Source organism: Siphateles boraxobius, unplaced genomic scaffold, assembly GCF_051911475.1.
Source record: "Siphateles boraxobius isolate OS27281-9 unplaced genomic scaffold, OSU_SipBor_1 24, whole genome shotgun sequence".
In the NCBI taxonomy this organism is placed as follows: Eukaryota; Metazoa; Chordata; class Actinopteri; order Cypriniformes; family Leuciscidae; genus Siphateles; species Siphateles boraxobius.
In genome coordinates this window covers 6,270,051-6,282,714 of record NW_027508855.1, presented here as the reverse complement: position 1 = coordinate 6,282,714, position 12,664 = coordinate 6,270,051, and the positions used below count along the sequence as shown (strand labels likewise).

General features: G+C 39.1%; 1 protein-coding gene across 1 annotated transcript in view; it reads left to right on the top strand.

Annotated features, from left to right (window-relative positions):
- The window catches only part of trpm3 (transient receptor potential cation channel, subfamily M, member 3), a 209,223-nt gene that overhangs the window by 137,165 nt on the left and 59,394 nt on the right, over positions 1 to 12,664 (top strand). The gene's annotated exons all lie outside the window — the stretch shown is intronic.

Sequence of the window (12,664 nt, the reverse complement as noted above, 5' to 3'; positions counted from 1 at the left end):
ACCTAAAACTTGTGATATATTTAAATCCACTGCTCCTCTGTTAAATTATTCACCAGATTGACGACTCCATAATCTGTATGACTTTTCAATTAGAGTGCACTGTCCAGTGAGCTCATTTAAAAGCTCCCAGACACTTCACATTTATCCTTCCCCTGTCAGCCATTACTTCCAGAACATCCTGAAATGCCTCAATAAAGAGTTTTAACAATCAACTTCAGTGTCGCCAGGAGAAACATATCCTACTTTTATCTCAACATGCTTCCATATTTTTATCTATCAACTAAAATCTATCAAGACCATGATTTGCATGCAAAACGTTTCTAGTTGTCTTTGAATGTTAATGTAGTTCAACTTAAATTTCAATGTTGTGTTTGTATATTCAGATTATGTTTTCAGTCATTAAATCATACATCCTCAAAGTGATTTTTGTGTTTGTTCTTTTATTGATAATGATTTGAATCTTCTTTTAGTCATTGCAGTTGTTTCACTCATTGTCTGTGCACGTGTCTATGTATTTGTGATTTTGTGTATGTGCACACCATGTTAATTTTTTAATTAATTATTTGTATAACTGTGTTTTCAGTGTTGTTAGTGCATGCATTTCCACTGTGAAGTATGATCTGTAGCTGTAGATGTGTTAATCCTCATAATGAAGATGACCTTCTCAAGCATAGATATGAATCTTTGTACCCACACACCATATGACTTTTACTTAAGCCTTTGGATTTATATGCTGTATTGGCTTAAATGCAATTGTGTTCAGATGCAAACTATTTTGTTGAAGGTGAGAGCTAGTTTTGAGTATAGCACATTGGCTTTAGTTTACATGCCACCCACTTGAATATGTTTTATTGATGACTCAAAAAGTGAGATCACAACGCCTTTGAGACGCAACTAAGGGAAGCAAATTAAAATTGTTACTTAATAGAAGAATTTACATTAAACCAGTGTACAAGCAAAAAATGCCACTGCTAAGATACCAAATAAACACACATACAGTACATCTTAATCTGTTACTTACTCACATGTACGCTTCTGCTCAGTTGGGTAATGGATGTGCTGGCAGATGAGAGCAGCATGTGTGTTCGGGACCTAGAGAACTTTAGTCCAATGTGCTCATCTCATATTCATCATACAAGCACACAGTTCAGCTCAGTGCTTGATCTCCTCTTTTATTCCCTCATTGCTGTACTTTCTACTAAGGACACGCCAAAGGAGAGAATTTCCATCCTTGATGATTGTAAAAACTGCTTACAATTTACAATTGTGATTAGGAAGCTAGAGTGAATGAGTATTAGAGGTGCCTTTGGCAGTCTTTGAAGATGGAGTAATTATTGTATCTTTCCAGTTTAATTTGAAGAGGAAATAGTATCAGAGTACCCGAGTATTGCAGCTTTGTTCATAATAGCTTACTATTATAAAAAAAATGTATAATGCTGCAATATGTCATACTGTATTTATGGAAGCCCATTTCCGTCACATAAGAAAAAAAATCATGCTTCGGTAAATTGTAGTTATTAAATAATAAGTCAAAATTATGACATACTAAGTTCCCTTTGAAGGGCATTGGTACTGCGTCATATAACAACACTTTTAGAAACGCCTTCAGCGTCTGAAGCATGTGTGAAACTAGTCCAGATACATTACGAGTGGGGACAAACACAAATTTTTTGGAGCGGAGAATGTACAGGCAGCTCTAAAGGGGGCTGCCTGTACTTCAATATGAGCAGCTACCACTCAGGACGCTCCGCTCCCGTCTGCCTTTGTTTGACAAGTTGGGCCAGCCTCACGTTCCTCACGGTTCAGGACCTGAGGCTGCGCGGCATTTTAAGTTGTAGGGTTCTCAAGTGGAGCTTGCAGAGGAGGTGGACACTGCTTTGGCCCTTTCTCTGCCTTCATCTGCAGGATCTACCTCTCGCATTCTACCTTCTTCCACCCCGATCGAGAGCCCGATGCTCGAGCTCTAGTTCTGAGAAATTGGAAGCTCTCAGCATCGAGGCGGGGTAGATCGAGGATTCACCACCCTCCTCCCCTGCTTACGAGGAGTTGGTCGAGGATGTGACTTGTGCTGTGGCCAAACTTAACATCGTGTAGATACCAGAAAAGCAGGAAGCAAAACAGATAAGTAAACAAGATAAACTCTTTCTGTCTAGCCGAGCACAACCTCAACGTCAGGGTTTGCCGTTCTTTCACAATCTCCACGTTGAGTCATCGAGATTTTGGAAGAAGCCTTACACTTCCCATTTAATGAGCCCAGCAACAAACATGTACTTCAATCATGAGCTCAAAAGAGAACACCTATGGGATGATTCCGCGGGTGGAAGAGACTTTGGCATCTTATCTCCCCCTCACACTGCAACATTCCTGAAATTCCTGAGTCCTGCGTACGGTAGAAAAGGGGTACAGAATCAAGGTCATTCAGGCACAATATGCCAACAGTTTCTTTGATCGTTAGTCAAATCAAGTCTGAGGACTGGTTTGTCACAATAGATCTATAGGACCCTACTTCCATATATCCAGTTTCTGAGGTTTGATTTCGGGGGCGAAGTGTTCCAGTATCAGTTTCTTCCATTTTGCCTATCTCTATCCCCTCGCACCTTCACAAAATGCATGGATCCACCAATGGCACCTCTGAGACTCCAGAGCATTCGTGTTCTCAATTATTATAGACAACTGATTGATCTTAGCCCAGTTACGAGAGATGGCGGTTTGACATCTGGGGCTCAGGCTCAATTCCAAACTGAGCATATTTCTCCGCTTCTATCCAGTCTATCCACACGACAGTAATCAGGATCAGGCCAGGCCAGGCCGTCACTTTAGAACATTTTCAAAGATTGCTGTTGCTCATGGCAGCTGCATCAAACATTATACAGTTTGGCCTGTTGTACATGAGACCCCTGAAGGTGGTGGCTCAGGACCAATTTATGATCAGGGTTACACACAGATGCCTTCGTTCCCTGGCTATATGAAAGAAAAGTTGTTCATGTCCTAAGGTCCTGTGCTGGAACGATTGTGATATCAGCATATCAGCTGCCCTTACGGGCTGGGGTGCAAGGGGATTTGGGATCTGTAGAGAGGTCATTATCTCTCGTGGCACATAAATTGCTTGGAGATATTGGCTGTTTTTCATGCTCTCGTGTATTTCCTCCCAGACCTCTAAGGCCATCATGTTCTGGTTCAAACAGACAATACATCAGTGGTCTCTTACATAAATTGCAAGGGGGGCCTGAGGTCGCGCCCTCTGTATAGACTGGTGCATCAGGCCCTCCTCTGGTCTCAGGGCAAACTGTTGTCACCCAAAGCTATGTATATCCCTGGAGACCAGAATGTATGGGTAGACATTCTGTAGTGGCAGGGGCTGAAGCCTGGAGAATGTAGACTCCACCCCGAGAAGGAGAAGTTTGGCCAAGCTGAAGGGGATGTATTTGCGTCTCCAGACAACTCACTGTCCGCTGTGCTTTCAACCTCGATTGCACTGCTCCCCGGAGTTCTAGAGCGGGTTCGCCAGGACGGGATCAGTCTACTCTTGGTAGCCCCATTCTGACCAGACAGAGTCTGGTTCTCGGACCTCATAGCGCTCCTAGCAGGCCCTCCATGGGAGATTCCAGTCAGAAGGGACTTTCTGTCACAAGCAGGGGGTTTAATATTTAACCCTTGACCTGGGCTCTGAGGCTTACTCTGAGGTTGTTGAGACCATCCTAAACTCTAGAGCTCCCCTCCACGAGGAAATTGTACATCTTAAAGTGAAGAGTATTCACTTTATGGTGGTGAGAGCATCAGTTGGATCCAGTTAACTGCCCAGTGGCTTTAGTGCTTGATTTCCTAAAAGATCATTTCTCTGGGGGTCTTTCCCCATCCACACTTAAAGTTAACGTGGTGGCCATAGCTGCCGTCCATGCACCTTTAAGCGGTGGACCATTGGGGAGACACCACTTGGTTATTTGTTTCCTTGTGCTCTGAGGATGCGGGTTGCGGCTCATGCCAGGGTTCCAACTTGGCTCGAACACACCCAATCTATGTCAAAGAAGTTCCTTACACTAATGGCGGCTTTCTTACTGCCAATAACATCCCTTCATAGAGTGAGGGACTTACAAGCCCTGTCTGTCTCTCCTTCCTGATTGAAGTTTGCTCCTGAAAGAGCTAAAGCCATTCTCTACCCTAGACCGGGTTATATGTGCTGACTAATTTGGCACGGCCTATTGTTCTCCAGGCCTTCTATCCTCCACGTGTTGGCGGATTAAGAGATGCTACACCTTGTGTGCCTGATTACGGCTCTGGAGGCCTATGTGCATAGTCTATGCCGGGTTCTCGAGTGCTCATTTCCTCAGTTGTGCCCAGACAAGTTTCACACCAGGGCAGGCATTAGTCACTGTGGCGCTGTGGGTATTTAGTTCCCCCAAAGTGTCATTATATGATGCAGCGCAAGTTATCTCGAAAGGGTACATCTCAGGTTACGAATGTAACCATTGTTCCCTGAGAACGGAACAAGATACTGCGTCCCTTTGCCACACCACCTGAATGCTTGAGAGTGACTTCCTTCAGCCTATCAGAAGCTGACGCTGTTGTGTGCCGGCTTACCTTTGTAACTTCCGTGGTGCGCCTTCACACACTTCGTCACAATGCAATGCCAATGAGGATTGGACTAGTTTCACACATGCTTCAGACGCTGTCACGCTAGAGGCGCTCTCCAAAGCATTGTTATACGATGTGCCTCGTTCCCTTCTCGGGGAACAATGGTTATATTCGTAACCGGAGATGTTATATTTATGAGATGAAAAGTCACAATTATGCCATGCTAAGTCAAAATTATAACACTTTACTAAGTCATATTTATGAGATGTCAAATTATGACATACTAAAGTTATATTTATGACATGAAAAGATAAAATTATGTCTTGCTGTCATAATTTTGACAGACCAAGTCATAATTATGAGATAAAATGTCAGATTATGACATGCTAAATCATAATTATGAGATAAAAAAGATATGACAAAAAGTTAAATTATGAGATCAATTGAAATTGTTACATATTACGACTTCTGACAATTATGATTCTTTTTTAAGGTGGCTTCTATAAATATGTATATACATACTGTGTACATTATACAACAACTTACAGCTTGGAATTCTGTGTCCCACAATGCAATGCAGCTAACTTGATTTTCCAGTTTGACGGATAAACAGGAACTTAGTGTTAACCTCACTTTTTCCAATTTATTAATTTATCTTACATTCTTGACAAATGTTAAGAAATTTTTACAAAATTTGATTAGAAATGTAAAATGATTGTTTTCTCTAAAATTATATTTGGATGCCATTTGCTGAAATAAACATGCTACAATAATGTAACATACTACTATTATGTGTACTGTTATGTGCTTTTTTTATAGTAGGCAGTATATAGTATATACTGCGCTGTCCTCTGCAAGTAGCTAGTTTTCCATTCCACAGCAGCAACGCTATTGCATAAATTCATCTGATTAGAAAATGCAATCCAATGTGCACCTATGAAAAAAATCTGAGCTGTATAGAACAAAGTGTGCTTGCTTCAATCCGGTTATGGACAAAAGTCTGCCAACAGACAAATATTGAGCACTTATAAACTCACTGCTGAGCTTTGCACACATATTATCTGATGTATTTGGCAGTGCAGAGATTTATCGAAATCAATCGATGGGTTGTGTAAGAATGCTTAACACGGCAGTTTTTTGCCCCCAAGCTGCTGATATGCTCTTATGCTGATCATGACATGTGCTTGAAGGCTAATGCTGATGCAACCGTATACATTATTGTGTACCGTATATATTGCATTAAGGTGCAAATAAGCTAAATATGCCTTGAAGAACTTGAAGAAAAAAAAAGTGTGTGCTGTAACATTTGTGAGGTAACCTGCAAAATGCAGAAATATGAGAATAACACTAAGACGACCTTGTGTTCTGTGATGAATCAAGAGTGGGATAATACTGAGATCTGTAGGGAGGTGTCTTAAATCAGCCCTGTTCCTTTGAAGCACCTGAGCAGATGTTTAACCTGAACTCAACAGGACATGCTTCCATAACCTCCTGCCTCTCAGTACATGACCTGACTACACCTCTCCAGATTTGGAGGGGGCAGCAGCAAACTACAATTAATTACAACCTTATTAGGGTCCTTTTAGGGATTCAGGGGTTCTGTTCTGTGTGCAATTAATTGGCACTTGACACATAAAAGAAGAATTATGTCAGTCTTTTGCACTTCTCTGCAGTAGGCATTCCCTCTCTCATTCAGGACTGAATTCCATGCGTAATCTCTTACCTACAGTGGAGGTCTTCCAGCAACCAAGGGAAGGATGGTTCAATTAATCAGACTGACAGCCAATTTATCAGCCCCATTCAGTTTTCCTAGAGAATCTTCCTTGTGTTTTATGTTTCCTTTGGCTCAGAGAGGAGTTAGCACTGCTAGTTTTCCCTCACACCAAAGTGTTTTAATCTCCTATTCTAGGAAACACCATTGTTTTAGCTCTTGCTTAATTGTGGAAAAATGTTTTTCCATGTTTTAACATTGACATTCAAAATTTGTTCTCTCATCCTAGCTTATAATGCCTAGCTCCACCCCCATGTCAAAAAAGTGCCATGAAGTGAAAAGCACAGAAAGGGAAGTGCAAATGGAAAAAGGTATCGTGAACTTGCACTTGTCTGAAACGCAGAATAAAAAGAGCATTGCAAATTAATTGGTAGGTGTGACCATGGAAAATATCTGTTGCAAAATCATTGCTGCAAAAAATCTGGTGCAGAAGTAAAATAGGATCAAATTTCATAAGCTTCTTTTACATCTGTTATTGATTTTTGGAATTAATTATATCTTTATTTTTGAACTACTTAATGTACATAATTGAACATCATTACATCGTTCTTTTAATAACATTTAATAACAAATGTCAACATATTTGACATTTAAAAATTGTGTCCGATATGCAGTGTTGCCGTGAGCGTCAGTGAATAAAAGGAAATAGGTGTGTTCGACTTGAAGCGGCATATGGAGCCGTCTTGCTCTTTCTGTACTTTGTTGTCAGTCTGTGCAGCGGCGCTTCAAGTCGAACACACCTACTGTATGGAGTGCAACAGTGCCCGCAGCCTTTTTCAGTGCCGCTGGTTGGGAAAGTATTTTTTTCATTCATTTTTCATTCACTCTCTCAATTTTCAAATAGTCTTTGTTAAAGAGTTATAAGCCATGAACCAAGCCAATCAGATAAAATGTGAATCACAACACTACAAACCTTTATTTGAAGAAAAAAATAAATAATTGAAAATCTGACAAAAAGACAAAGATACAAGACTGTGTACTTAACGGTTTTAGTAAGGGAAAGAACTACAATCCCATGAAGCATTGTGAACAGCATAATAAAATGAAAACCGATGGAGGAATAAAAAACTACTAATTTACAAATGTTGATTATATGTATAAAAACAATATTTAATATATTTTAAGTTTATTGCAAAATATGCATATATACAAACATTTCAGTATTTTGAAAGCATAGGGATCAAATTGACTCGATTATGTCATTCGCAGTGCTTCATGGTAGTGGGCGGGGCTAAAGAGCTATTTTGGAGCATGTTGCTTTTTTGACTCTTGCTATCTTGTTAATGTAGTTTTTAACCTGGAATTCCACTGTTCCAATTATGCCCTTATGAAGTCTGAATTTTGTTTTTGGGGAGTCCTAGAATATGCTTTCATGCTTGATTGTTCAAAAAACACATTATTTTTCACGTTTTACATTATTACATGTTTCGAACTAGCAGTTTAGGTCCTGTTTTGATTAAACCCCACCTTCTGAAATACAAAATGTGCTGTAATTGGTTACCTGGTCCAATGTGCACCATGTAGCGCATGTTCGGGAAATGTCCCGCCCCTTACCATAACCGCATGTTTCATATGCGCAGGTGTAAATATTAAGGATGGTGTCAATTTAAAACCAATTCAAGCCTGATTCAGACTTAAGAATGTTAAAAAACAAGAGGATCATGCAGGATGGATTTCATGCACAGATTTTGCAAGCACTGACTTCACAGGATGTTTCAGAATGGTATTTTCTTCTAATTTTCTTATATATTTAAGATACAATGTTATACACCATTTAATTATGATATTTGTCGATAAACTATGGTAATAAAAACAGTAATCGATCACACAATCATGGTTCATTTTCCTAAGGGGCGGTGAACAGTCTTACAAAAGCTACAGTAAACATCATCACTAATGTGCAAGCAGGCGAGCTGAGGAAAAGTTATAGGCTACCCTTTATCTTTGTTTATATCTTAGCAACAACGTAAAACTTATAATTGGAACTGTTTATAGAAAACACAACTACAAATGATAAGACATACTTGCAAGTCGTGATCCACAAACAACATTATGTCCCGAAAAAGTGGGAAGTGCTGCATTTCAGGAGAAGCTTTTGTGAGTATAGCCTGCATTGTACTCTCTTAGGTTCTGGAAGCTGTTTTCCATAAAATGTGCAGCACACAGATAAACGTACGCGTTTAACACATACAATGTTCAGGAACAGTGTTTAAAATAAATTCTAACCATTCTAAGTTTGTCAGCCTTAGGAAGGTCAAACAAATGAGTTGCGTACGTGGCGGATATTATTTAAATGAGTAACATTGTTGTGTAGTCTAATACGGATGACATACTGATCAGCTTATGATGATGGATGGAAAGATGGAGTCACATCCGGCGACATGTCGAATGGGTCAGTGACTGTATGGCTGAACAAATGGATGGACAGCTGACAGACCAGAGGAGACACGAACTCCTGGCATATGTGAGGAACAGTGAGTAATATTGCTGTAGGATTTAAGATGATGTGAGAGTGCTGGACTGGTGGAATGGATGTGTGGGTGAGGAAGGAAATTTCACCCCTGATAAATGAAGATGAATGTTTGCCCATGGGCCTGGGTCACTGATGCATGCAGCAATCCACCGAACAGTGAGAATAGCATTCACCAGATCTCCGATGAGCGTTAGATACAGACTTATTAACATGCATTCAAATTCTCTGTTTTGATCAATTTTACACAATGGGTCATATTTTTCATTTGATTTTAATTAAAACCCCTTGAAGAATTTGTGGCCCATTAATAAAACGTGTTGTCCCAATTGGAGAAATGTCAAACCAGATATTTAGACAAGGTCTTATTTAGACATACAGTGCTTAGCATAAGTGAACACACCCATCCTAAAGTTGACTGAAAAGAGGAATAAAATATCATCTTTTGGAAATTGATCTTAACGCCTTAATTTAAAAAAGGAGGAAAAATCCAACCTTTAAGGACACCAATTTTCTTTGTGAATGAATAATGTATCGTAAATAAATAAATGTTCTTCCTTAAAATACAGGTTGCATAAGTCAGGACACCCCTATGTTAAATTCCCATAGAGGCAGGCAGGACAATATGCATCCTGATAAAGTTCCCTTGGCTTTTGGAATTAAAATAGCCCCACATCATCACATTCCATTCACCAATTGGCATGGGGTACTTTCCATAAGATCATCTCTCAATGTTAATCAAACCAGCTATTACGCTAACTGAAATAAAACCATACCAATCTCTAGGTATGGTGAATGGTATGTGATGATGTGGGGCTATTTTATTTCCAAAGGCCAAGGGAACTTTATCAGGATGCATAGTATCCTGGATCAATGAAACAACTGGCCTTTAAAAATAAAAATCTGCCTGGCTCTATGGGAACTGACTTTTAAAGTGCAACCTGTATTTTAAGGAAGAACATTTATTTATTTACGATACATTATTCATTCACAAAGAAAAATTGCTGTTCTTAAAGGTTGCATTTTTCCTATTTTTTTTTAATTAAGGCATTAAGATCAATTTCCAAAAGATGATTTTTTTATTCCTTTTTTTAGTCAACTTTAGCATAGGTGTGTTCACTTATTCTAAGCACTGTAAAATGACTATCGCCAATAAGGCTATTACAAAATTTTGCCCCCTCAAAGGAGAAGGATAGCACAAACCTGCATTTGTGCTCCTATAGCCTAACAGCTCTGTAATTTAAATAAAGTGGAGAGTTAAAGAAACTCCTTAGCCTTTTTCTAGGTGCTGCTGCTGGACATAATTTCACACCTCTCAATGTAATGATAACCTTTAACAGCAGGATGACAAGTCTCTGTGATGGACAGAGCTATTTTCACTACTCACTGCAGGGTTTTTTTCTGACTGTGGCATTAGAAAAAAACAGCAGCAGGTCAGGATGCTCTCTTTGACACACCTGTAGAGGGTTGGAGCGGATTCTCCTGCTAACACAGGAGAATCCATCAATATGTTTCTAAATTTAGTTTAAACCCACTCTCTGAGTTTGCATGTTTTGATGATATCCACATATTCTTGTTCACAGTATATTAGCTTTGCTTTGGCTCCTAAAGAAAATTGAACTCATTTTAAAATATCTAATGTTATACACACCTGTCAAGTGAGTTTTTAAGACACTTGTTTAATTTTGAAGAAAATCCCTGTATTTTCTGTCAAGTTGACATAAAGACAACTGATCATATTTTCTTGTGTATATAGTCAGATATTTTCTGGGAAAACATTGGTTGGAGACAAAAATTAATTCACTGCCCACTTTTGCTAAGAAACATTATGTTTGGAATGTTGTTAAATGGTTAAAAAATGAATTTCTCATTAATATAATGTTGATTCTGGGCAAATTTTCATTCATAAGTGCAAATGTATGAAGACGAAACCTTATTTTTCTTTATTTACTTTCCATCAATGGAATGTATGAAAATTAAAAAGGCCCAGAAATTTGTTTGAATAATAAGAGACCTCAGTTTATTAGAAGAAGATCGAAGAGACCCCTCCTTATTTTTATTTATATATAAAAAAAAAAAAACATAATAAGGCTTTTAACCAAAGCCGACGAGCTTCTTCACCCTTCAGAGGGGTGTGTAGATCTCAGAGTGCCCCACATCCACGTTCAGCTCTGGTGTGTTGATTATGGTCAAAATAAATATTTTGCAGGTATTTTTTACGCTTGAACCAGCTTTTATGGCACCCCTTAGCTGCACAAAGGACACCAGTTTTTCGGTAGTCTATATTAAAACTTATCTAGCCAGTCAAAACTTTACAGTCGTCATAAAAAACACACAATTATCACAATACAACTAATTAGCGGAAGTGACTTACCAGAAATCTAACACATTATATTTAAAAAATGTCGGTGCCCGCTCTTACGTGTCAAATAAGGTGGATAGCTTAACATAACTCCACCCATTAGGTCCACAGAGGTGGAGCTTGACTCATTTAGTCCAGATAGGGTGAGCTGGACGTCATTTGGCTCTGCAGTCAGTAAGCACCACTTGGAATATTCCAGTACATAATGCAGTTGAATCAACTGCATGCTGTTTATTACCAAAGGAAATACTTTCAACTCAAGGAAAAACATGTGTACATGTATAACATTACTGAATAATTTATGCAAGTGCTTTAACTAAAATTAGATCCTCATACTTCTGTTTTAAAACATCAGCATGCCTAAATAGACTTCAGCTGTATTGTAAACCGTAAACACGTTTTGCCTTAGTGTTAACAAACTGAGGGACAATTTAAAATTATTTTTTTGCTGTAATGTGACATACTGTCTGTCGATAGAGATTAAGAAGTTAAAGTTCACATGCACACAAAAAATGACCTGAATCATTTTAATATAGCCTAGGCTACATTAACATTTGAGCCTTTGCTGAGCCCTCTTAAAACTTTACCTACAATAAATAGAAAATGTTGCTGACAGGCATTTCTCAATTTTGATTTGCAGTCTATGAACGTTTTGTGTTAAATGCAATTTTACGGAAATTATAGAACAATACGGTAAAAAAAAAAGTCAGGTTACTTATAGTTGGTGGCACAATTACCCAGAGGTGTTTTTCTCTTCTTCTTTGTTTTTTAGCTTACTTTAACCTTGTTTCATTTACACATTGATTTTGACTATTGTGAAAGCATTGTTAAAAGGAACAGATCTGTTCACTTACAATAGGCTATAATAAGCACGTTATTGTGTGATTTAAATATCCTACAATGTCACAGTTGGCACATTCCCCCAAATGTCATAACAATATCAATAATTATAATTTTTTGGGGTATATTTTTTGCTGAATGTCACACTGTTTATAGAAATCGTACTCAGTTACTAACGTAACCTCGCTTCTCTCTAGAGAGGGAACGAGTACTGCGTAATATCTTACGCTAAGGAGAAAACCTCTTTTCCACGAGATATTGAAGCCAAAAATTATCCTTGATTTTGAATCAATGTAAAACGCGTTGCGGCAGCATGCAGACATAGGCAAGACGGCTCGCGTGCCTATTGGCTGACCTGCGGCAACAACAGCAGCCTATCGAGAGAGGCCCTGCGTGGCACCATATCCAATGGGGGCGCTTCGCGCCCAATACGTCACGTCCCGCCAGGATAGGCGTGGCCTTGGCCTATAAATATAGCTCGACAGGATGATAGCGAAAGCACTTGTAAGTCCCCTATGCGCTTCACTGAAGCGAGAGCCATAAGAAACACCGTTTTGAAAGACAGATGTTTCATGTCTGACAAATGGATTGGCTCGAATGGGGCACCTTTCATGGCTTCCAAAACCATAGAAAGGTCCCACACAGGGAC